The following is a 27,602-nucleotide window of genomic DNA, read 5'->3' on the forward strand; positions in this document are numbered from 1 at the left end:
ATTGCTGTTCCATGACTCGATATTTCCATGAGTCGATGGTCCCTTCAATATCGACTCATGGAGGTTTCACTGTAGTTTTATACGTTTAAAAGATTTAATTGAACAACACATTTACGACGATACTAACGTGATATTACAATTTATTTTTTGCTGTGTACGGGTAGGGAGCGTAACTGACGCCGGCCCGTACCGGTTCGATTGGTCGGCAGGCGCTTTTGATGCTAAGGAGACACACGGCGCCGGTTTGGCACTTGAAGGGTAATTCGACAGGATCACATGACGGCACGCATTTTCTGTATGCGGATTAGAGAGGAATTTATTGATTTGGAAAAAAATGGCGATGGCAACGCATTTGCATGCCAATAAGTGTGGAATAAAGGTTGTTAATCGGTGCGATAAAAGGCTTATGGCGGTAATCGGGCGATTATGGTGGATTCTACACTCTTGACAAAAATGCGACAATGGTTAGCTTTTACCAGAGGGCTTAATAAAACATAAAGTTAACGAACAAAAAAAATATGGCTTCAGGAAATTCTTCAGCCTTCCGAAGCAGCTACCTTTAGTAATTTTCTCAGCGATCATTCTATAAAAAATCAGTGTTTATCCCAGATTTCTTTCAGTTATTCTTCCAGTGATTCGTCTAGTTGAAACATTTCTTTTTTACAGATACTTCTTGAGTAATTTCATGTAATCAGCTCTCCATGGATTCTTCAAAAGTTCATTTAATTTTTCACATCAGCAAATAATAAAGTAAATATTTCAGTGATTCCTCTGATCATTTCAGCACAAAAATCTTCGTAGGTTCCGTCCGATTATTTACTACAGTTAATCCGACAGTAAACTCGTCTAGTTATTTTTTGTTCTCAATAACAATCTAAACTATTTATCTAGAGGATCATACAAGATATTCACAAGATTCTAGCATTCCTTGCGGAGATCCTTGCAGGTGGTCGATAGGAATTTCTACCGAAGTCTACAGATAACTTTGGGATTACTTAAAAAAATAGAACAATTTTCCGACATTTTCAGGAATTCCTCCGATGGTTTCTGAGATAATTCCTTTATCAGGGTGTCAATCGGTCCAAGAAAAACACGAGAATTACAAATGATAGGAAAATGCGAGAAATACCCAAAAGTTGCAGAACTTTCCGGGAAAATTGTATTTCAAACATTAGACTACCGATTTGTTTAAATTTCAAACACTAGTTTTTTTTCCAGGAGTTGCACCACTGTATGTCACTCGTACTTCGCATCATGGCAAACTTTTCGTGATTGGATAGAGAGACAGTTAACGATTAAGGTCCTTGAAAAACTTCTAGAAGGGTACTTAGGAATGCTTGGCAAGGTTCTCAGCGAGATGCTTGTTGGATTTCCATTTAAATTCATGGAAAAATTATATCTTTGCTGGAGTCCGAAAGGGAATCGAAACAACATTTAATCAGTTTCTTGAAAGTTCTTTCTGAGAGATCACTAAAATGGTTATTAATAGATTGCTATTAAGGCTTTCTGTGGATTCCATAAAAGATCCATGACTTATTTTGCTTGTACATTAGTAAAGTTTGTCGAGAAGCTAAGCCAAAAAAATATTTGGTCTATTTCTTGGAAGATGTACTGTAATCCTGGACAGCTCGTGGCATCCAGCGACAACTCAAAATGATCTGCTTATAGAGAGTTCTCGCGTACAGTATCTTAACGGCGTAACTAAAGTGATCGATTTTCTCTATATCTGATTACTTTACTGGGCGACGTTTTACTACTGCTGTTTTTGATTCAGTATAAAGTACTCATCGTCCTTCATCATTGTTACAAAAATCGATTAAATTTTATGTACTGACACTTGACGCAAGAGGTGCGTTTTCAATAGAGGTACCAAAACGCGTTTGCAAACTGTTCTCAGCATATTTGAAAAAGAGATTTTCCGATAATAACTCCGACAATACATTATAATATGACGACAGTCAGACGCGACAAACAATCGGATAAACCAAAGAAAACAAAAAAGGTTTGCGTAAAAGCCATAAATCAACAAAAGCGCCAGCCACCAACCAGCTCGTCAAACATTGCGAGATTACACTGTCGAATGGTTTTCACTGCAATAGCTAAATGTGGTATACGTATTCTTCTGGTGGCTAATATTTCAGCAACCACCAGAAAGCGTGGGTCTTTTCCATTGTAATGATGTTGAAAATCTTATGGAAGATCCTAAGAGAAAAGTAAGGGCATTTTTCTTTTTCTTCTTTTTATTTTTTTATTAGTATCATATCAAGCATTCCATTCATTTCTTAATGGAGTCCTGTGAAATGTAACAGAGATATGATCAGAATCAAAATCAGCGTGAATAACAAGTTGGCTACAAAGGTGCCTAGAGTCAAGAAAAAAATAATTGTAGAAGGGATTCTAGAAAAGGAAAAACAAGTTGGGCTATCAGGACATTGAATTAAGAAATATTCTGATGAGAACTAATAAATACAAATTCTGCCGTTGGAATTGCTTTGCGAAACGTCGCATTTCAATGAAGTCACCGATGACAAAAAAATGACTTATTCGGAGTCAATTTTCGCAAGTCAGTTTGAAACAAATTAACTTGCGGCATTCAAAAGGGAAATTGACACCTATGAGATTATATTGTTCAAGCTGTGTTTTAACAGAAACACCTAAAGTTTCAAAAACTTTGATTTCATGTGACCAAGAAAGTTGATGTTTTATTCGCCTATAAATGGTGATAGCAAGTCCACCACATGCTCCATCCAGTCGATTATTGCGATAAACAAAAAAAAATTGAATCTCTTTTGAGTTTGGGTAAAGGTTTCAAATAAGTTTCAGTAATATCTGCTTTATGTGTTTTATTAGCTCTTAGAAAAAAATATTAGGCTAACAATGCATCCTCTTAATCATTCAAAACGAGCATTCCAATTTCAATTGTAACTTTGATAATTACTAACATTCGACAGTATTGACATATTTTCGATTCAAGTCACGCCAACAAATATACTTATATCTAACTTGCTAAGAATGTAGGTGATAAAATGACCGGCTCTTACATAAAAGACCGCATATTAAAAGTTTGTTGATATGCACTATGTTAAAAAAATATTTTTGTAGGTCGAAATAGCAGAAATTAATCTAATCCAATAAAGGAGAAAAAATATTGTCGATTTGTCCAAAAAATAATTACGAACACTAATTTTTTTGTTACCCGTGTAATGATGCTTCCACTTGAAACAAATTTAAAGCAGCCTTTGTTATTTTATCTGATTTTGTTTAGTTGTGCTATAATTCCTTCCACTAAATCACAGTGCTTTTGACAAAAATCGAACAAAATTTGCTATTTGCAACAAATTGTTATATAGAATATATAATAGAAATGTGCAGTCTATCTGTCCAAGCTGAGCATAAATGTAGATTTCTTGTCCTATCCAGAAAAAACTTATTGAGCACGCTCTAGTGTCTTTTACACAAATAAATGATCCAACCAGCAAAAACCAAGGAGACCCCAACATGCGGATTCGAACTGTTTATTCCATTTGAACTCTTAAAAGCAATTTAGATTGTTGGTTTCGTTTTGCCGATTAAGAAAATTAGTTTCATCCTTATCGAAAAACAAAGTTGATTTATATTTCGTAACCAAAGTCCGAAGCCAACTGAACTAGTTCGTGACTTGATTTACCGAACAATAGATTGGCCAATAAATGGCCAACTGAAACAACGTCTGGCGGGTTGTCGGTTTGGTGAATTATCGCCAATTGGCAGAGAAAGTAATCACACCATATTACTGGAGAATGCTAATCAATTAAACGTCACGAATGCGTTACAGTTCGACAGAGTTAGAGCCAGAGCTGTACAGCCTGTATGTGTGGTTCGTGCTCATAAATGATTCATCACGCAGAGGAATCCTGTGCAAAACTGCTTCGCATGAATTTCGTAACATGGAATGAGACTATACAGTATGATGACGGGGAAGCATCAAGTCAGGAGCGAAGGAATTTCTCGCCCCTATTCAAGTGAAGCACCCGCATACAGCATTGGACAATGCATTTGCAACGTTTTCAATTTTCTATCCAAAATGGTCTACTTTAGATAACTTGAATTTCAACATGTATTTTTGAGTAATTTTTCTATCGTTTATAATTTTTCGTCAAAAATTTAATTTTAGTCAAATCGGAAAGAAATACTTAAAAATATATGTTGAAACTCAAGTTTGTCTTTTCATAAATAATTGAGATGTACGCTACCAAAGTTGACCTTTTTGTATGGAAAATCGTAATAGTTGCAAACATGTTGCCCAATACTGTATATGTGGACCGTACGCTGTGTCGACCCGGCTGTACTGGGCGGCTGGCAAGCGTGTTTGCAGATATGCTAAAATCGCAATTAAATCGAGCGAATCATTTAAAATTCCTTCAATGTACGCCGTTGGGCCGATTCCGTTTGATGATACAATTTTGTTGGTTGCTTTTCGAGCGGTTTTGTGGTGGGAATGACAACAATGATGTGGTAATACAAACACTCTCCGTATAGGCGCAACTTGGAATGCTGAAGTGATGTGAGGAGTTTTATGCTTTTGTTGGTCTGTATGTTGTAGCAGCTTTCTTGGCTGCTTTTAGATTGTCCGTTATAATCAAATTAGCGATATTGTTTAACAGAGTACCAGCAGATGGTGTTTTAAACTGAAATGGCCTTGGGTTCATTGAGTGACATCAGTTATCATTCTTTCTTATTATCAGTTAGGTTGCATATTACGCGAATCTTTCAAAAATTCTAATTCGTTTATCACAAATGGATTTCGGTATACACTTTCCAATTTGAGGATTCTGTGTTGTCAGGCTTTTATGTGCGTTGTGTTTAGGAGTGTGAATTCGATTTCAACTTCAATCTAGTAAACTTTCCATGAAGAACGTTTTCAAACTGTTGTATGTTACGTTCTAGGAAGTTAACTACACTCATCAAATAAAATTCTGCCTTTGGAATTGCTTTGCGAATGAGCGATGCTTGGATCTCTTTTCAGTTTGCATTCAGGTTTCAAAAAAGTTTCAGTAATAACTGCTATATCTATATTGTTAGCTGTTAGAAAATTAAACAGCTCGTCCTTTTTAAAATATTAAAAAAAATCTTTAGAATTATTAGAGAAACGTATTACAATTTTTTTAGAAAATTTTACACCATCTTGGACTACTTCAGCCATAGTGATGGTTTTGAACATTGCATCAATCATTTGATTCAATTATTCAGCTTGAAAATCAAAATCAGAGGGTTACATGCTACAAGAGGTAGGTACATTTCTAAAGATTTTCGTTGGGATTTTCCGTTAATGAAGAGACAAAATAATAGTTCCCTGTGGCGTCATAAGCAGGGTGGTTCCATTTGTCCGTATAAATTCGTATAAATAAACTGGAAGGAACTCAAATTACCTGCGACAACATTGGAATAGGAATTAACTCAGTTATTTCCCTTCAAACTGAAAAGATTCGAACGGTTACCCGACGAAAGAAAATAACCATGAGAATGAGCACGATTATATTTTTTTTTCTGATGGGTATGATTATTAAGTAAGCGAGCGTTAACTGAAATTTGCGAATTTTTGGTGATTCTGCTTGGGGAATTCCGGCTATGGAAAACGTTGCCATTCATATGTCTGGTACGGGCCTCAACGATTGGTTTACGCAAAGGGAAATCCCACATGACAGACGTCTTCAGTGTTAGAAGACCCTCCACAAATCACGCATTTAGCATCCATGTTTTGTACCATGACCCCACTTTTGGCACCGACGGAACTGAGTGAGGTTCTGAAAATTTCCTCCAAGTTTCTGAAATTGTTCCCATTTCACACGAACATCAGACATAAGTCTTGCTTTTACTTAAGCTTTTATATTATTTAGATCACTTTTGTTAAAGTGAATCAAATAACATTCTTGCCCTTGCCGAAGAATGCCAGATTGTGTTCTCTTTTTTCGTAATAATTACTTGGACTGGGGAAAATTCAAGTAAATCATTTATCCGTTTTTTGATCTCTTCAAGTCTCGTAGTCACCAATCAAGACGACTTTAAAAAAAAGTTCAGTTTTGCCGTCATAAATAAACAAATTGTGGTTCTTCTCTTCAAGATGTTTGAGAAGAAGTTCGTGATCTTTAAGAGTTTTCGGCAATACGCGACAGTCTCCTTTCTTTGTGATTCGGAAGGAAACTTTGATTCCCTTCATGAAATTTAAGATCCCCCCCTACCCAAATTCTCCAAAATCAGAATAACTTACAACGTCTCGAAGCACTCTTTGTTTCCTCACTTAAATCAAAGGGTCTGGGCTAGACTGCTTCGATTTGGTGTGTGTGTGTGTGTGTGTGTGTGTGTGTGTGTGTGTGTGTGTGTGTGTGTGATCCATCTAACCCCCACTGTCTGGCAGTGGTATTATGGAAAAAAGTTTTCAGCAAAAATGTACATTTTTGCAAAAAGCTTCAGTCCAGGAGCTAGAAGGTGATAGCTCTATTGCAGATCCGGTGACCCATTTCAGAATGGCTGGAGAGACACGTCCATTCAGAAGTCACTTTCTCTAACAACAAGCCCCGCATGTATGCATTACCGTTATCAAATGGATAACGATAATACATACACACTTCCTGATTCAAAGATGTTTACTTTGAAACTGGCGCGTATTTGATGTTTAGGTACAAATAAATATGAAATCAGAACAATCTCACCAAAATCCATCTAAGGCGGTGTTGTAAATCCAATCAGTAATCAATTTCCTTCTTCTTATTCCTCTCATCTGGGTGGCATCCAATTGCTTCTCCATGTGACGCATGACATTTGTCATTTCTAGACCACATTGCGTGCATGTTTTATCACTATCATTTCTAATTCTTACTTTAAAATCTTTTGTATAACGTAACCACTTAGCATATTCACAAAAACATTTTTTTTATACTCTCGGAACCATTCGTCCGGGTGTCGTAGTAGCGTCGGCCGGAAAACAAGCGCAGATCTAAAAAAAAAAATATCACGTGGGCGCACAAATCTTATCAAAACCAATTAGAACCAGCCAAAGAATATCACACTAAACGCGTCTGAAAGTTTAATCACTGTTTAATATCGGCGTTTTTCCAATATTCACTTCCGAATTGAAATCTGGATGGCGTAGCACCAGCCAATTCACCGGCAACATCGCGGAAAAAACGAGAGCACGAATAAAACGCGTGGAGCAAAACAAAACACGACCGTTCGCGGGCAACGCCTACTGCGATCTCCTGGGCTAGACTGCTTCGATTTGGTGTTCGAAAATTTTGTCTAAAGTATCGAACTGGTCGCTCATTTCGATGCAATTTTCAACATTAACCATTTAACCCTTGGAAAAAGCACGCATTTCGCAGAAACACCCTTTCTTCCATCATTGCCACGTTTAGTGACAGTTTTAAACCCCATTTGTTTGGATGGAAGTTGCGAATTCAGAGATTCATTTTTCCTTTTGTTCGTAGTTGCAATCATGTTTAGTGCATAAATAAAAGAAGAAAATCTGTTTGACAGGTACAACAACTCCTCATTTTCCCTAGCTATACGGTTCAACATTAATGAATGTTTGCCCTTTACTGGCATATACCTGATTTGCTGGTATGTCTGAAACATACTTTTGAGGACTTGTAATCAAAAGACACAGTGTGTTTGTTTGATAAATTGAGACATGAATTTGCGAAAAAATACGCGTTCTAGTGAAACTCGAACTCACGACTCGTATTCAGTTTGGCTTTCTATTCCGCAGAATCATAAGGTACTCTGTAGCTTAGTTGGTTAACCCGTAGGCTACGGGGCTGACATACAAAATTAAAATTGCTCGTATTTGAGCATAACTCAATAGTTTTCTAGGAAATATTGAGGATTATACATTCGGAGTATTGTTATTCCAGAAAATTTCTGGGTCTGGAGAAAAATCACATAAACTTCCTTTTAGAACTCATTTATTGTTTAGAAACCAAATGTTTTCATACAAAAAGTGTACATACCAGTTATTTGTAATAAGTTGAAATGTATAATCAACCTAGAATAATGCAAAGGCCTCCAGAACATTATGAAGCTTCGACCGTAATCTACACAGGTTCATAAATCATTTTAAGCGAGTGATGTCTACGTATAGGTTTACAGCACTAATTAAGCCTTAACAGACGTGCCCACAAATTTGGGCATGATATGTATAGCTTAGCTTAGCTTAGCTTAGCTTAGACTGACTACACATATCAATGGTTGCTATTCCGTGATTGACCGAATTCAGTGAAAATGCACAAAGAATCAACTAGAAGTTCGGCTGGGATTGGCCATAATCTTCTTCAGTGTGCATAATTCAGTGCCTCTATTTATACAGGGTCAATAACGGCGCCGGCCACGTCCTTGCAGTCAGGTGGGATTGGGAGAAGGAATGTTAGTGTGTAACCTTTGCTTTTTGGAGACCGTGTTTGCCTCTGCATCTCCACAAAGGTTACTGGGAGGGATGTTTGTTAATGGGGAGGATCGTTGGGTCATAGGATTCACTTTGATAAGCGATTAGACCATGATAAACAATGATTTGTGAGATATATACATGCTTATACGTAAATATAATATTTTCATTTGATATGAACAATTTCTATGTAGAGGAAAATTATGCCGACACTTGAGGTGACGAACCATTCAAAGTTTGTTGAACAAATATCTAAATGTAACATTCCTACAGCTGTCAGGACGAAAGCATGTGTTATTATATTTTACTCATTTGAAAAGAAACAAAAAACTCGATTGGTTGGGACATCATAGAACACTCTTATTCTTATGCCGACACTTACAGTGGCGAACCATCCAAAGTTTGTTGAATAAAGTGAACCTTTCGCAAGTCTACACTTGTAGTGTCGAACCATTCAAAGTTTTTTCATTACAAAAATAAAGGTATATAAGAGGTGTTCTGAAAAAACAAAAGTTAAACATAAATAAATCATGAATCAGAGTTTGTGTCGACACTCACAGTGACGAACCATCCATAGTTTGTTGAAAAATCATATTTACATCCCACCATTGTAACGATTGAATGTGCAGTCATACATATTATATAGATTAGAAATAGTAGCATGAAACGAGCTCACCAATTGATCCGTTATCCTTGACTGAGCAGCCACAATCCACTTTCGGCTTCACTCGTTTGCTCGGCTATAAAAAAGCACTCAGGAAAAAAAAAAAAAAAAATAAGCGCGTGACCCAAAAAGAATAAAAAAAAAACTGTTCGGGCTTTCTTGACGCACTGCCCAGGAGCAAGCGTCAAGGTCGAAAGATCAAACAGAACTAACCGATCGCGGCACTTTTTCAGTTACTCCAACCGAACTCACCGATCACGCCACTTTTTCACTTACGAGACCGACGCGCGACATGTTTGATCCTGCCCTCGTCGCTTGCCCCGGGAAAAGCAAGTGTCAAGGTCGAAAGATCAAACAGAACTAACCGATCGCGGCACTTTTTCACTTTCTTCAACCGAACTCACCGATCACGCCACTTTTTCACTTACGAGACCGACGCGCGACATGTTTGATCCTCTCATAGCGCTCTTCGAATGCGATGTGCCACGAACTGTTATGGTTCGCGAACTGTTACACTCTCCGAATATGGCTCGATAGGTTTATTCGGATCAAAATCCAAACACTGCCGAAAAAAGACCAAACAGGAGCAAAGAAAACAAAAAGATACCTAACAGGAGCCAGGAGATGATTTTATATCTGTTTGGGCTTTCCAAAACACTGCCCAGCAAAACTCGCGTTACGAAAACCAAACTCCCGGCGTCCCGAAAACGAAGCGTTTTGTTTTGGGCTTTCCAAAACACTCCAAATTTGGGCATGATATGTATATTGGAAAAAATCCAAATCGTCCTGGAGTTCAGGTCCTTCTGATCTACCAGTAGATTTGGTATATACTCACCCAATTCTTGCGAAACATTCTCATGCCTACCCATGAAGCTTTTTATGGCTCGGAAAGTATACTACTATAAAGATTGTTAATCTTAAGGTCTTCTGAACCAGGCTTGGGAACTGGGACCACAATTTACCACAGTTCACTGATTCTGCCAGTCAACCAAAACACAAAGCAGCAGCATTAATACCATTAGGCGTTGCGCTGTCAACGGTTCACTGCTTGAATGTTTTTGGCTCTCCACCATGATCGTTTTCGGGCAACCATCCCGAGGTGAATGATTGAAAAAAAAAATGTTAAATAATTCAATCGCTAATATTTCGCTTGTGTTTTCAATTAATTGAAATTTATTAATACTAATAGCAAAAGCTTAATCATTCTGTTGCGATACCTATAGGGGGAGATCCCCCAGTGCCGGACAGCACCCAATACCGGACAAAGCCGAAACATTGAGAAATCATGTTCCAATCAAGATGGTGTATTAGTAGAAAAGAAAGCTATTATGTAGACTAATGTTTGCGTAGAATAACACATCCTTGAAATATGCATGCCTTTTTATAAAAGTAGAAAAGTTTGAAAATCTTTAAAAAATTGACGTATTCTCTTAATTTTGAGCCTATTTAATAATTATTTTGAATATGAAAAAATACTTTGGATCACGCAAGCATGATCGAACATAATCCTTGATCCTTACCCTACATGAACCAAAAATGTTCTCTAATAACTTTGTCAACAATACTCCGATTGTATACTTCCCCATTACTCATGAAAATACAACTAAAAGCAATCCTCAAAATTTCATTAAAAAATATTGAGTTATATTCAAATACGAGCAATTTGAATATTGTGTGTCAGCGCCGTAGGGTACGGGTTAAAGCGCCGGTCTAGCGTACACGGAGTCGTGAGTTCGAGTCTCACTAGAACGCGTATTTTTTTTTCGCAAATTCATGTCACAATTTGTCAAACAAACGATTTTTTATTAAAAAATGCTTAATTATCTCGGCTCTTAAGCAAAACCGAGAAAAAGTTTGTTCAACAAAGTTGTTTCTATGATCATTTGCTACAACTTTGCTGAACATACCAACTTACGATTCGATAAAATAAAAAAAAGTTGGCGCATACGTCATTCTTGCGATCACCGTAAAAAATTTTTTGATCCGTACATTTTGTAGAACTGAAAATTCTGAACCTATCCTCAGAAGAAACTATGGTTCTAAAATCAATAAATCTTGACGAAAACCTCATGTCCACCTAAATTAGCTTCCTGGACCAGTGGGCAGTGCCACCTTTGGTTTGATGTGCATAGGTAACCATGACTTTTGTGAGTTGAACATGTATGAATATTCAATAAATATGGATTTGTCTCATATAGTCTATTAGTAAAATCGATTTTAAACGAGGTAGAAAAATATCATCTCCTCCAAATTTTGCTCACAGGTACTTGAAAGACTGCAAAATCATTTGGTGGAAAGATATATTTTTTTGAGGTGCTCATAGTTGAGATACAAGGCATACAAAATAGCTAATTTTAAGATAAAAAACTCAAATAACATGAAAGCCTTAAGAAATACAACTTTGGTATGTTCAGCAATGTTGTAGCAAATGATGAGTTTAAAAACTTTGTAGAACATACAGTCAAACTCCCATGAGTCAATGTTCCATTACTCGATATCGACTCATGGAACCATACTAAATTTAAAAAATCAAGGTTACTATGATGGTCCCCTCAAACAGCTCTCCATAGAATACATGTTCCATAACTCGATATTTTCATGAGTCGATGGTCCCTTCAATATCGACTCATGGAGGTTTCACTGTAGTAGACCAATAAAACTAAAAAATAAAACACCTAATAGCAAAAAACGATTTTTTAAATACTTATTTATCTCGGCTCTTGAGCAAAACCGAGATAAAGTTTGTTCGGCAAAGTTGTTTCTATGACCATTTGCTACAACTTTGCTGAACATACCAACTTATGATTCGTTAAAATAAAATACTATGGCTCTAAAATCAATAAATCTTGACGAAAACTTCATGTCCGCCTAAATTAGCTTCCTGGACCAGTGTGCACTGTGTCTTCTGATTACAAGTTCCCAAAAGTATACGGTTCAAATATACTGAAGTCTTAAAAAAAAACATTTGTGCAAATTTACGGAATATCGCACCGATCCCGTATCGAGCACCCCTCCGGAGAAGGCGATAGATGACAGTTCAGGTTGTCATCGAGCGCGTAATATGAGAAATGTCAAAGGGAAGAAGAGGAAAATGACATAAAATCAAATAGGAAGGCTCAGAATTGATAAACATCTTTCTCTTAAACTGAATTAAAGCTAATTAAATGATTTATTTTCTATATTTCGTACAACAGTAAGTTGAATATATTTGTTTTCTGAATTGCTTATAATGAATGTTAAAAACCTCTTTTAGGTGGTATTTGCTGTAAAACAACCGTTCTGAATTTGTTATTTGAGATTAGTTTGACAGGTTGAGGTTAGATAATCGTGAGTAAGCTGAAATAATGTTAAACATACGAGTTTTTAAATGATTTAACTATTATTTATAGCCCATTTAGCTCAATCGAAAGATCTTCTGATCGTTGGATAGATAGAAGCAGGGATGAGAAAAGTACTGGAGCAAACATTTACCGCCTCTACATTTACATCTTTCCACACGACCATCAAAATCCAAAGCAAACCATGACGGTTCAAAACAAAAAAATGTCACGGCTCTTCAAAAATGTAATCTTCTTCTTCCTAACGTTTTTCAACCCCGAATGCGAAATGACTCGAGCACAGTGGTGACACGATTTTTGCGGTTTTCGGGGTTTTGCATTTTTGCTCGATAAAGGCAGTATGAAATTGAACTTGTTTATATGTATCGTAACGGAATGATTGTGGTCTTTCTGTTAGAGCTAATAGATTTCAATTAGTTGAAAACACAAGCAAAATATTAGCGATTGAATGATTTAACACTTTTTTCAATCATTCAGCTTGGAATGGCTGCCCGAAAATGGTCATAGTGGAGAGACAAAAACAGTCAAGCAGTGTGTGAACCGTTGGCAGCGCAACGCCTGATGGTATTGATGCTGCTGCTGCTTTGTGTTTTGGTGGAATGGCAGAATCGATGAACTGTGGTGAATTGTGGTCACAGTTCCCAAGACTGGATAGAAGATAGATTGTTGGGACATTAGGAGAGAGATAGATTGTTGGGACTTAGAGAGAGAGACCGATGAAGTAAGGATGCTCCACTGTTCAGCATATTTATTATTAAAAATTTACAGATTTTAGCTCACACAACTAACACAAAACAACTGTGTTTGCTCAAAGGACCTTGAAACTCCCACGCCCAACATGCAACATGGAAAGCGAAATTTGAAACTGTTACAAAAACGTGTTTTCGGTGTTCATTTCATTTATTTAGTTTACATCTAAACAGATAACACTGAATCAACAAGTTCACGCCAAAATACTCGGTTCGTGGCCGCATCTCTCCATCCTCGGTTCTGCTAGCTCGCGGCGCTCCATTCTATCTTGTACCAACCAAATCCGAAGCGAACACCATATTTGCAGAGTTTTTTTTTTCCTTATTTTTTATTTGTTAGGCACTCCGTGCACTTGGCCACTACTATGCCGAATATCATATTTACAGAATCTATTTATAGTTCTTATTGCTATTTCTCTCATACCGAGCAGGTAGAGGAGAGTGCTCTCGTTGGTCCAATCCATATTCATATCGAAGTCCATTGGTGTGCGGTGGTTCATTTTGCCATGTTTCCGTGTCGTGTGAGGCAACAGCCTACAAAGAGGGTCAGGTTGTCTCAGTCACCATTCGATACTGACGAAGGATGGATGTGTTCTTCCCCAATACACGGTCCTTCGTGCGGCGTCTTCTGGTGGCTGGACGGAGTTTTTGTGTGGGGGGAATGGGAATCGAACCCATGACCTTCCGCTTGCGAAGCGAAAGCGTAACCTCGAGGCTACGGGACCCCCCATATATTTGCAGAGTTGTTGTGCGGCATTCCTGCAACATACTCTACCCATCATATCCTTCCAACTTAGGCAACAACCTCTGGATACTAAAGTTCGCCGTAAAGTTGAATGATCACGGAGTTCATCCTTCGCCGACACACACCGTTTTCCTGCACACCGCCAAAAATCATCCTAAGCACCCTAATTTTTGAAGACTCCAAGTGCTTGCAGGTCCTCCTCGAGCATTGTCCACGTGTCATACCTATAGAGGACTACCGGTCTTATAAGCTAAGTACATGCTAGATTTCGTGCGTGAGTGAATGATACGTTACATGGTACGAAACGTGCAACTAAACAACCTATATTACATCCTGATTGAATCATCTTTGATTATACTTCAAGCTACAGCCATGTCTCCGTAAATCGGTAAAAGGTTTAAAGTATAGCGATAATGTTTCTTCATAAGAATTTAACTGCCATGAACAATTTCTCTTCAAAGATCTCCTCTTTCGCTAATAACTTGGCTGAATTAAAGAAATCCGTAATATTTCTTGAACATGAAGTAAGAGATAGCAATTATTTATTCTAAAGCACGAAAACCTGTTACGAAAAGTGAATCAGAGTTCTGAATTAAAAGAGCAACGATGAAGAGAAATCGTTCGATGCAAATAAGCCCTTATGAAGAATCAATGTCGTATTGTAATCGTCCCGATAGGGACGTCATTCCAAGAGCAAGAACTAGCCGCTTTCAACGCCAGCACCAATTAGCTTCACTCCGGTCCATTGTTAAAACGAAATCTGATTCCGAAAGCAGGAACTGCCCGAAATCTAGATTTGATTTTGCAATTTTGTAGTGAATCGAGCGAGAACTCTGCGCGCGTAGTCCAACAGGAAACGCTTGACCACATGCGGTGCACATATATGGATATGGCTGGACTGACCGGCGGTCGGCGTACAAATTGATCTGCATGGTTGCTCTACTGGTTGGTTTGGGGGCGTATAACGTCTGTCCATCAGATGTGCACCACACACACACACACACGCGCACTACAGCTGAATGGCTTCGTATGACCCCTCGCGCGGATGAATGACTGTCAAGTAACACATGTGCGGTTAGCTCCTATCCTACGGAACAACAACATCATCCCACGACTGTGATATTCCTGTCTGGCGTTGGCTCGAATAATTCAATCAAAATGCGTCCCCGGCAACGTCAGTCTTAACGACCATACTGCATCATACACGGTGCGAAAATAGCCTCCGGGGGAAAAAGCGTTGGAGAAATTAATTAAAACAAACAGACTGGAATCAGGGATGAGTCGGAAGACGTACGATGATTCTCCAACGCGCACCACTTCAGTTCCAAACGTCTCACAACCGCTCATGTTTTTCCACCAAAGCTAATTTCGTCTGATGTAATGGTATTTTTGTTGAAACATTCTTTCAATACTCGGTTGTTCCGTCAACCAGTGAGCAACCACATAAAAAGTGGCGCGTTTTTCCACTCTCATCAGAACCCAATTACCCAACGGCACTCCTCACGCACTAAGGGGTATTAGGCAAACTAGCTGGCCAAAAGTCATTTTTAAAATTTGCTCATATTTCGAAATAATGTTTTGCTTATAAGCATAGATAACTGTACAACTCGTAGTTGCTACTCCGAGATTGACCAGAACAATCGAAGTTGAACAGAGATTCAATGAATGGTGCTTGGAATTAGCTACCATTCTCTATGTGTACTAATCGAGAGCCGGTCACGTCGTTACGGTCATCGCTGAAGGGAAAGAATGTTAGTCATGGGAAGGATATTAGGTTAGTGGGATATGGTAAGGATTTGGAAGTCACCTATGATTGGTCATGTGATCCATGATATATTCACGCCTAACCGGAATCGCGATATTATTCAATAACCGCATTGTACGCTGATCAAGTTTTTATCGCTCGACCCTTCAGGAGTGAGCGACGCGATCGAACATTACTAAACCGATTCGCGATACGCGATAGTTCTTTCACTGCACTACTGAAATAATGTTCTGCTTATGACACAATAGTAGTTTACGGAACAAGTTGCAGAATGATGATTTTTACAGCACGAGTCGTAAATTTATCCTACGAGGCTTGCCGAGTAGGATAATTACGACGAGTGCTGTAAAAATCGAGTTCTGCAACGAGTTACGTACAACATTTTTTGCAATTTCGTAAGACCACTTAAGGGTATCAGAAATTATATCGGAATACATTCGCCATTATTTTACAATTTCTGAAAAATTGTTGTGTTGTTAATCATTACGCAACTCAAAACAGTTGCGTAATGAGAAAGCGTTGCGTAATGAATCATTACAGCACTGTTTTCAGTTGCGTAATGACTATTCCCGCACTGCATACTTCAGTGCAGGAAAGTAGGCAGTTTCATGACAGATTGGCGTGAGGAAAAACAGCCTATTACGATGAGAAATTGCAAAAAACATTTTTGTAATATTGCCTTATACAGTCGAAGCGCGTTATAACGACATCGCAAGGGACCGTCGCAATAGAGAAAAGTCGTTATAGAGAATAGTTATAACATAGAAATGTTTTTCATGGGACTGGAAAATGTCGCTATAGAGAGCTTTTGTCGTTATAAAAGTTGTCGTTATAACGAGCTTCGACTGTACTCAGTTCACGTCTATGTTAGTGCTGTTGAACTGGTTTTCTATAACCAGACACCTCCCTAACTCGATGGTCCCTTCAATATCGAGTTATAGAGAGTTGACTTCAGTTTTATGTAATGTGATTGCCAAGGGAAAAAATCAACAAACATACATCGGCAGTTTTGATACGCCAAAAATCATCAGTCTTTGAAGCTCATAATAAATAGTGGTTAATCCTCTGTGGGATGTGCTACTAGATTTAGCTGCATAAAAGTACGTAAACGTGAGATGTTTCGAAACACTTTTGGCCAGCTAGATTGTCCAAATACCCCTTAGTTCATCGGTCGGTTGCGACAGCGAAACGCATTAGAGGTTTGTCGAAATTCTTGTTCTCCTTTGCAACCAAAAGGCAACCCACTCCTGCTTTGACAACATCGTCGTCGTCGTTACGAAATTCCACTCCAAAAACGCTTCAGAAAAGTACCGTCGAACCATTTTCCACCGGGTTTTCCATCGCGTTTTCACGTGCTCACGTTTTCGACTCGGAACCAGACTTCCACATTTAGCTACACTAGCCGTATTATAATTCGAGGTGAGTGGCGGACGGAAATTTTCTGGAGGGCTCCAAAGCCGCTTAGCAAAACCGAAACCAAACGCGATGCTGCTTTTCATCCACTTAGCTCGCACTCTCGCCGAGGAAGAGGAATTCTTAAAAGTCTAGCAGTGTTCTAGCGGTGTCGACACTTGTCTAGGTGGGTCTGTGAAGCAAAAACGTAGGATGAGCGAAGGAAAAATATCGCAACCATAAGGCCTTATGTGTTTGTTTTCGCATTTTTCATCGCCATCATTTATATTCCCGTACACTCGCTTTTTGCTTCCTTTTAAATATTCATACCTACTCCGATGCGGTAAAATCGGAAAATTCCATTACGATATTTTGATTTTACATTCTTTTCAGTTAGTGGAAAACAGGAGCGCGTGAGTTTCATACTTGTAATGGAGTTTTCCAGAAGATTTTTCAGATTTTGCTGCCAGTAAATCATCATCACCATTTGAAAACTGGACAGTTACATATCAGGTATCAGAAGCCCGGCCCCAAAGGCACGTTCCCCATCAGTTGGGAGATATGTGCCATCGTCATATTTGTGCCTATTTCATCATCTACCCGATGAGAGAGGAAAGGGAAGGAAAAGATGGGAGGAAATAGGTGTCACTTCGCCCTTTTGCCACCACACGAGACATCCATATGTCAATATTGGTCGAACAACTGTTGTGTAAATCCATTGGATATACTTGGGTTTGAGGTGCCAAGTTTTACCAACGGTTCGCCGGCATTGACCGAATGCCATGCAAGCTTTTTTGACTCTGAAATCAATGTGAGGTGTCCATGAAAGTTAGGAATCAAGAATGACTCCGACATACTTTACTTGATCAGTCACATTAATCTCAGTGCTGAAAAGACTAAAGGTCGAATTCCATCGCGGTTTCGTCTCTCCGTAAAAAGAACAATAGCTGTTGTATTCGGATTAACTGAAAGGCCATATTGGTGACACCAACTCTCGACTACCTGAAGAGCACTTTGCATCAGATCGAATAGGGTGCTTATGAACATACCAACTATCAGAGCTAGATAGTCGTCGGCAAATCCATAAGTTAGAAAACCGCTATTATTGAGTTGCCTCAATAGCGTATCTGCTACGAGATTCCACAAAAGTGGTGATAAGACTCCCCCTTGGGGGCATCCGCAAACACTCAATTTTCGAATAGCTGTTTGACGCAATGTCGAGAAGAGATGTCGGTTTTTGAGCATTTGATGAATCCAATTGGTAATCATTGTAGGTAGCCCATGGTTTCGTGCAGCTTCCAATATGGCCTCGAAAGACACGTTATCAAAGGCACTCTCAATATCCACGAAAATTGCTTCTGAGCGAATGCTTTCTCGATATGGTATACAACTTTGTGTAAAACAGTCACAGTGGACTTTCAAGATTGGTAAGCATGTTTATTCACATGAAGAGGCATGTTTGCCAAATAAACATCACGGATGTGATGATCGATAATGCGTTCCAGGCATTTCAGAAGGAATGAGGTCAGACTGATTGATCTAAAACTCTTCGTTTCTTCATACGATGCACGTCCTCCTTTCGAGATAAACTTTACAGTAATGTCACGCCAGGATCTGGGAATATACCCATTAGCAAAACTGCTAACAAGTAGCTTTTTCAAAAAATGCTTGATAAACTCAATCCCTTCTAGAGCAAAACAGCACAGATAAAAATATTTAAATCTCAACGTAGCGTAAACAGAAGTATAGTAAAAGTAAGTTAAATTAACCTATTGTTACAGCATCACGTTTAATTTTCAACTAAAGATGCTTGAATGCTACATGATCGTGTAAATTTAGAGTGCATTCGATTGAAAAATAAGTGATTTGAGGTTGACATTTCAGTTTGTTTTGATGCTCCAAATATGTGCATAAAAATAAATTGAAATTTACAACATATTTTTAGCTGTGAGGAGCAAAACTATTGAGTGTCCTTTGAATCGATTCATTAGTTACGATACTGCGCGTCGATTCCACCATAGGATCCCTCTTGTAGCCTTCACAGACCGCGTGTAGTGTAATGCGCGGTGCATGGAGCGTAAGTTTGCCATTTCAAGTTTACTGAAAGTAGCAAAAACTGGGTCCACAAGGTTACCTAGCTAGAAGTTCCCTCTACGAAAGTAGGGTTTATGAACTAGCGCCATTTGGGCTGTACCAATTTGCATGAGTCTGCAAAGATTAATCGTTGCTTTTCTTTTATGCTGTAGTTTGATCTGAACTAACTTAACCGTAGTCACTACCCAAACTAGGCAGAATAAAAACAGATCTGTATCTATTGAAAGTCGCCAAAGGCGAAAAAGCACAGAATACACTGCGTAAAATGCATTATGCGAAACCATAAAGGTAAACATTTAAACTAAATTACAGCATCTTTATTAGCCCTCCCTTATTCAGCCTCAGGGTTGAAAATATATGTGTGTAATGCAGGGTGACCAGCGAACCAGGAAATCGGGAAAACCGGGAAATATGCGGGAATTTCATATCACCGGGAGAAAACCGGGAAATATACGGGAATTCCAATTAATACCGGGAAAATGCTTCATTTTGGTGTATGGCCTAGAAATACCTTGGCCATGTCGTTGCAACTGGAAAAAAAGATCCGTCTCAAGTATAATTAGCTGATTTTATCAAAAATTTTATTGATATCATAAACGTATATCAAGCTACTAAAATTAACATTAATATTTAGATTTGAACTGTATACAGTAATGACCCGATTTTGTCAGCCCCCGTTTTTGTCTACCCCCGATTTTAGGACCCTTTTTGACCCGATTTTGTCTACCCCAGATTTTAGCATCCATTTCTGCCCGATTTTGTCAGCCTAAAATTTATATTTGTGTTGATCAGAGTAAAAACGTCTATACTGGCAATATTGGATGTATGAAGTCAATTATGACCTTGGCCACGTCTATACAATCATCTAAAGACCGACATTTTGAAATTTGAAATTTTTAATAATTATCCAAGAAACTCATCAATGTTACCTTGGATTACGGTACATAGAAAATGGAAGTAAAAAAACATTTTTATAGTAGCAAAATCATAAAACTTGAAAACAGTCCAAAACCAAATTCCCGATTTTAGCTCTTTCCCGATTTTGTCAACCCTAAATGAAACATGGGGCTGACAAAATCGGAACATTACTGTATGACTTTTTTAAATCAGTCAGGTAGGGAGCCGGTTTACATTCTTGGCACTTTTCATTAATTTTACAAGTTGTTTTTGAAAAGCTACTGAGCTCATATTCGGCCACAATATGCGTCGTATTGAACTGCTTCTTATTGTAAAGTTTGAGACAATTCGGCCGAGAAAAATAATCCATGTGGTTAGGTAACTACGCTAACGCTATTCGGCCGAGAAAAATAATCCATGCCAAGTGAAAGTAGCTCTTTTCCCTACAATGTTTTTATTACGTATTTATTTTCTGCAATTTTTCCGTTTTTTTTTTTTTTTTTGAATTAGCAGTTAGTCAATTTCTTTGCTAGCGTCGTTCTTGTGAGAATATTTTTCAAAAATGAGCTGAATTGATTTTTTAACGACTTGGAAATTGATTGTAGTAATCCATAAATATTTAAATTTTATAACTTATGTAGTATGGTGTACCGTACAAAGTTCAGTAGAACTTACTTCAAACACGAAAATCCTCTAAAACATGAAAAAGTTTGCAGATTTTGACATGATGTAGAAGTTTGCAGAGCATTTTTTGACTGCTTTAGACTAGATATAAATTGTTGAATTTTCGCTTTAATCATCGCCTTTGTTGATCCGTTCTAATTTTTTAACCTACCAAAAAATATGAAAAATATGTTCTGAACTTCAATTTACCTACTTGGTAATACAAAAATAAGCCTACAATCACTGAGCTATAACACCAGAATGGCAATAAGCCCCTTTAATTCAATCTTAGTCTAAAAAGCTTTGATTGTACAACCAAGAATCATTTCTACAAAGTAGTCTAACTACAGACGGGGCCTGGGATTGAACTGCTTATCAAGCAGAAGCGGTAGTCATTGGACCACCAAGCCCCCTAATTCAGCCTCAGGATTGAAAAAAAAACCGCAGCATCAAAGCAAGGAGCAATTTGAAAAGACTTATAACAATTCCTAGGTTACAGAATTTCTGCATGATTCGTGGAAGTAGTCTGGTCTGGTATAGATCTTTCACAATTGTAATAGGAATTAAGACTTCAGATTTCCGAGGAAGAGTTTCAAGAATTCTTTCCGCGATTCGAAATATATTTTGGAAATCCTCTAAGGATCCCATCAACGATATAATATTACATTAACATTTCCGATATACGATATAAAGATTACATTAACATTTCCTTTAGAAATACCTTCAGGGTGTGTTCAGGAGCTCCTACGAAAAATTCTGAAATTTTAGTCCCTAATTATTCCCTGGAAGGTCTGAATAAATTCCTTAGAGACATTATTTGGAAGTAGATGGAAGATTATCTAGAGGAATACTTACTTAACTTTGATTGCTACAGAAAAAAGCAATCCGTTTGCTCTACTTTCACAAATTATAGTTGAGGGGGAGTCTTTAATAGGTCACCTAACCAGGGTTGCGGTGCCTATATCTTGTGGTGGAGTACAATGTGGTACAGATAAAAATCCGTGCACTTTATACATAAAGTAAGCGTTTGTTGTGCATTGGACGGTCTTAGGCTCAATTTTTTGATGTCTCGGATGAATTTATGGAGAAATCTCATAAAAAAATCTTGGATGAAATTCAACATAAAATTTTTGGAAGAAACTCTGAAGAGAGGTATTCTAGAAAATTCCTGGTCGAATACTTGAAGGCTACTTTAGTTACTTAGTTCTACATCAAATAAATTGACGAAATCTCGCGAATAGTACTTTGTCGTCCGTCTGTTTCTTCAAATTTGGGCTCTTGAAATTTGAGGTTTGGTCTAGATCGTCCTCACACTCCCATCGAGCTCGCGCTCATCCGGCAACGTTGCTTGCGCGTGGGTTGGCAACATTTGTTTTTTTTTTGTGTCACTAGATTGAATATAACATAACTTTGCATATAAAAAAACATAGATATTAAATCCAAAACCCAAAAATATAATTTAAATTTAATTGCTCTACTGAAAGTACGTTTGCAACACCTTCTAATCTTAATATTCTTGGCTAAAGCTTTGAGTTCTTATTTATGTGATTTGAATTCACAAGAGCACACTAACTTTAGGTTTTGAGAACATTCGAAAAAAAGCCGCACCATATTCCACAAGACCAGTTCACATCTAGTGAATGTAAATGTATGCCCAAGAATAAAATGAAACAAGAATGAATAGACGCCAATTGAGGCTTATAAATTTATCACTGTCTCGGGTTAGCTTTCATTGCTGCTGACTACTCTTCAGAGGATACAACTGACCGGCTATCGAATGAACACCCTAGAACCAGACCCCACATGTAGAGTTCGAGGGGCACAACTGAAATGAAATGCAATACCACCGCGTGTGTCACATCCCCGTGGCAACCATTGATCAAAATTAATCTTTCATCGATTTATACACACGTATTTCTAGAGCAACGGACTTGTGTGTACAACTCCCAAGAGACATCAACGCAACGCCATAGCAATGGATTAAATATACATATCTTGGACGTTGTTCACCAAATAAATATAAATCACCTTTCGCCGGAAAGTGGTTTCAATGGCCAGCCGATGTAGAGAAATCCCTTGCCTCCTACACAAGGGACCGTCGTCGTTTCCCTCTGGTTGGATTAACTATTTCGATCTATATTGCCACGTTTTCCGACGAGCCTTCCGCGGCGAAGAGACCACACGAAGCTTCGTGACCTGTATAACAGCCCGGAGGATTAGAAAACGTAGCACATATGGCCTACGAACAACGCTAGCCTTGGCACATTTTGTGGGACCAGTTCATCTGTTGGCACTACTGGCACTGGCTTGAAAAACCACTCGAGTGACATTCACGGCGATCCAGATATGTTCTAATGGGATGCATGGAGCGCGTCAAATCTGTGTGCCTCATGATAACCTTTGTGTGTAAAAAAATGTTGACACTTCGAAAAATTTCATGTGGCCAAAACCTTCGGAATGTTTTTTATATAAAAACATAGTCATAGTTGATTGCGTTCGAAATCTATGATAAAATTTTCGAATAAATTGAAGAAAATGTGCAAGTCCAAACGCATTTTGTTGAAACAGATTTCTAGACAAACATTTGAAAACACTCTATGCAACCAAAGTCATAGACGGAGAAGATGTTCAAGTTTCTATAGCAACTCTTACAAAATGCATATTTGTGGCATTTTTTCGCACCCACATTATGAGTGCAACAAATTTAATTCTTAATGAATTGCGTCATTTACTGACAAAAAAGGCGTTTCGTTTGCGTTTTCTACTTACGATGTTTTGAAATATTGAATGTTGAAATGTTTAAAAGATACTTCAAGGTGATCCTTGTAAGAATAGGAAGAAGAAGCTAAAACATTTTCCAACAAATATCCCAAATTATGTAAGATCAAAACCGTAAACAAAATTTCCTCAATTTTGTAAAACCAATTATGACAGTTTTAGGTTGCTCCATGCATAAAACATACAAAACCACACAAGGAAAAAAAAACGACCCCGTCTATGAAAAGGAAAACTAGAAAAACGTTCACTTCTGTATCTCCGGGTTTCCGCTTACGTCCATCCATTTATCCATTGAAAGCGCTCATTGGCAGTTCGTGATGAAATGAAAAGCCCAAGAATTAATGGGACATTCGTTCGTTGCTTTTGCTGTGCTGCTTGTAAACGGAGAGAAATGTCACTGCATTCACGGCAAACAGCAACGACGTTATCCTTTTTTTCGCCGTTTTCCGCAATTCTTCCACATACTGGCTCGATTGAAATAGGAGAAATTGCCTCTCCAATCTGCTCTGTACGGTGACCTCTTTTGGGTAACCCACTTAAAGCGACCAGATAGGCCAATGTCGAAGGCCTTGGTGGTATCTTGCCTGACGAGCTGCTGTGGACTGTTTGCTTGCTGCTTCCAGCCAGGATCAAGGGGACGGTGTGCCATAAAAATACCACCGCACGTTGTTGAGCATGAAGAAAACTCGGTTGAAATAGATTTCAGGATCTTTTTTTTCTTGGCAACAAGCCTAAAGCAACAGCACCGAGAGAGAAGTGTGATGATATGACATGGCTTGGGTTTGGGGTAGATGGAAGTCTCGTCAAGGACGGCCAAGGAAGATGAGGTGTGTATGAGTGACATAAAAAATTGGAGACATTTGAACAGTGGCAAATGATTTTTGTTAAAATTATTTTAATCTAAGGGTAGAAGCACCGGTTTTGCCATATCGCCAGTTGTAGCCATAGCGGATGTTACATAAAAAATAGCATGGAATATTTCGTGTCCAGTAACGTGATAAAGTTTCATTGATTGAATGGATTCAAAAAACCGTACCGTGTAAGTTTTCAGTTCAAAATTTCAAAACCGTGCAAAAAAAGTAACATCATTTCTCGACGTTTCATGCAAAAATAAGGTTTTGGCGGAAAAAAATGTATGGAAACTTTTTTTACACGGCCGTGTAAAAAAAATCCGTGCAAAAACAGAATCGGGTGTATGTAGTTTTTTTCAAAAACTCCTAAGAAAAACTGATTGTCAAAGTTAAGCATTATTTTTTGCATAATAAAAATCCTCATTTTAATCTGAAAATAAAGCATTTGTTTTTCTTTTGTGTTTCAAATGTGACGCGGGGACTAAATAAGCAACTCTATGAAGGCGTAGGTTATTTTTCATATCAATACTATATTAGTACTTTCGCTAGGACGTACTTTAAACTTAAACATTCTACTCACATCAATTCTATTTAAATTTTAAATATCTTTCTCTAAAAAATATCGGTGAAAAAAGAATTTATGATATCTGGAAAATTGTTTCTCAAAAAATAACTTGGTATTTCTCAGCAGACTTCTGATTGATGGTGCTTCCGAAGAACATGCCTTTTTTGAAGATTAAAAATATAGATTGTCAAATTTTCCAGCCGGTAATCGGATCAATCTTTATTCAGGACTGATTCGAATTTAAAGGGGCTGTCCATTAATTACGTAAGGGTTTATGGGGGGAGGGGGGGTCTGAGATTTCTTACGCGCCATACAATTTATTTTTGATTTTCATACAAAAAATCTTACCATGGGGGGAGGGGGGGGTTGGAAAATCCCGAAATTTGTCTTATGTAATTAATGGACCGCCCCAAATGTTATTTCACGATAAGTTTAGTAATACTATAATAATTAAAGCTCTAACAGTGTGACAAGGAAGCACTCATATAAACACTAAGTCAAGAAGCAGGTTGTGAAGGTTCTCTTTTTGGAATCCCTGAAAAGGTTCAATAAAAGCAATCAAACTGTCGGATATTTCATGTTTTCCATGATCCGCAATCATTAATATTTATTGCAGCCATTATTGAAAATTTTCAGATATTTTTTATGATCTAATGATCTTATTCTGGAGCGCAGACTTAATTCATTAATTCATCTGGGAACCAACGGCATTACTTCCCTTCGCCCCTTCGTCGTCAATATTACTTTCTATGTCATAAGGTCTACGTCTCATTGGTGGGATACGATACCAGGTCCTCGGCGTCAGAGGCGTGTGCTCTAACTACTGCACCAGGTCCGTCCCCGATGAGAAATAAATATTAAGAACACGCTCTCTTTTGGATCACTCTAACAGTGATTCCCAAAGCGGGCGATTTTTCTTTTAAAATTGGTTAGTGTTTAGTCAGACTGGACTAAGTGTTTCTAATGGTATTAGGAAAACTCCAGTTATTAGGAAACGTAATCCAAATATTTTCATTATTTGCTGTAATATTGACATTTACATATTCGATCAAACATCTGCATCAAAATTGCATAGAAAAAAAAATCCAAGTTGATGGAGTCATTGATGTCGACCAATTGAAAATTGAAAGATATCCAAGTGCATTGTGCAAAAAGAAAGGACACGAAACGATCAAACACGATTGACTAGTTTTTTATTCAGAATCAAATAGAGATGTCACTTGTCGTACGAAAAAAAACGTTCCGCACAGTTATTCTGCAAGAAAACAAAAATACATTTTGTTCATACTGCAGTATGATAGGGAAAAAACTAATTTTCGACCTACGAGAATTCTGTGCCAATTTTCGGCTTTTCATACAAAGCAGGCTGAAATCGTATGGATGGGTCGAAAATTGGTGCTCGGATGAAAATTGGTACTTTTCCCCTAATGAATCAACTGTCAACATTGTTAAAAAAGCGCTTCACTTTTTAAGTTCTCTTAATAAAAATTGAGAGTTCGTCCCTTAAAATTGAAAAACAAAACTATTGCTTTCTATTATTTTGGAAAGTAAGTAATAAGAGTTTTTTTTCACATTTTTTATCTCATTTTTGAACGATTCTTTGAACAGAACACATAAACAAAACATAGGTCATTAGATATATTCAAAAATTTCAACAATATCAGGGGGCGATTCCAAAATATATTAGCATTGAATAAACAATAGAGGCCTTCCTTAGTTGAGTAGTTAGAGTCCGCGGCTACAAAACAAAGTCATGCTGAAGGTCTTGGTTAGATTCCCGGTCGGTCCAGGATCTTTTCGCAACGGAAATTTTTCTTGACTACCCTGTGCATAGAGTATCATCGTACCTGCCACACGATATACGAATGCGAAATGGCAAAGCTCTCAGTTAATAATTGCGGAAGTGCTCATAAGAACACTAAGCTGAGAAGCAGGCTCTGTCCCAGTGAGGACGTAATGCCAAGAAGAAGAAGAAGAAACAATAGTCTTAGAAGTTCGGGAAATACTGCTCTATGTTAACACTCTGAAGGCTAAGTTCTTTAAGGACACAAATGTTCAAATTTAAAAAAAATCATAACTCACGTAACTTTAAACCAATCCATATGAAATTATCAGACATGGTCCAGTTTGTATTCTAGTTTTGATGGCATGAATGACTAGTCTCGAATACCGGATGGTTACGGAATTATTCCAGATTCCCTTGGAATATCTACCTATGGCCATTTGAGGCATTGCAATAATTACTATGGTTTTGCCTATGCAACGTCCCTGAAACAACATCATATATTCAATCCTACCTAAGACGGGTCACAACAGCCGATAGTATTGAATTTTCAAATCTTCCCATGTGCCCCCAGACTTATCCGAAGTGTCCTGGTTGAACCTGTAAGAGGGGACAATTAAATTTTCGCCCCAAAATGGGTTGTATGACAGCTTTTTCTTCATGATTTTTCATGAGAAGGCTTTCAATGTATTTGAAAAGGATCATTGACCACATTGGCCGTTTCTGGAACTACTTAGGTGCTCTCAGGGAACCTGTGTCAGGAGGCATTTTCGTTTCCACTTAAAACAGGTTATGTGACAGCATTTTCTTCATGATTTTTCATGAAAATGCATCGAAATTATTTGAAATAGGTCAGTGAGCCAGCGTTGGGCCTCATTGGTCATTTCTGGAACCATCGGGAT

General features: G+C 38.0%; 1 protein-coding gene across 1 annotated transcript in view; it reads left to right on the forward strand.

Moving 5' to 3' along the window:
* Positions 1-27,602, forward strand: part of LOC5574280 (tyrosine-protein kinase PR2) — a 123,497-nt gene that overhangs the window by 48,016 nt on the left and 47,879 nt on the right. The gene's annotated exons all lie outside the window — the stretch shown is intronic.

Source organism: Aedes aegypti, chromosome 2 (assembly GCF_002204515.2).
Source record: "Aedes aegypti strain LVP_AGWG chromosome 2, AaegL5.0 Primary Assembly, whole genome shotgun sequence".
NCBI lineage: Eukaryota > Metazoa > Arthropoda > Insecta > Diptera > Culicidae > Aedes > Aedes aegypti.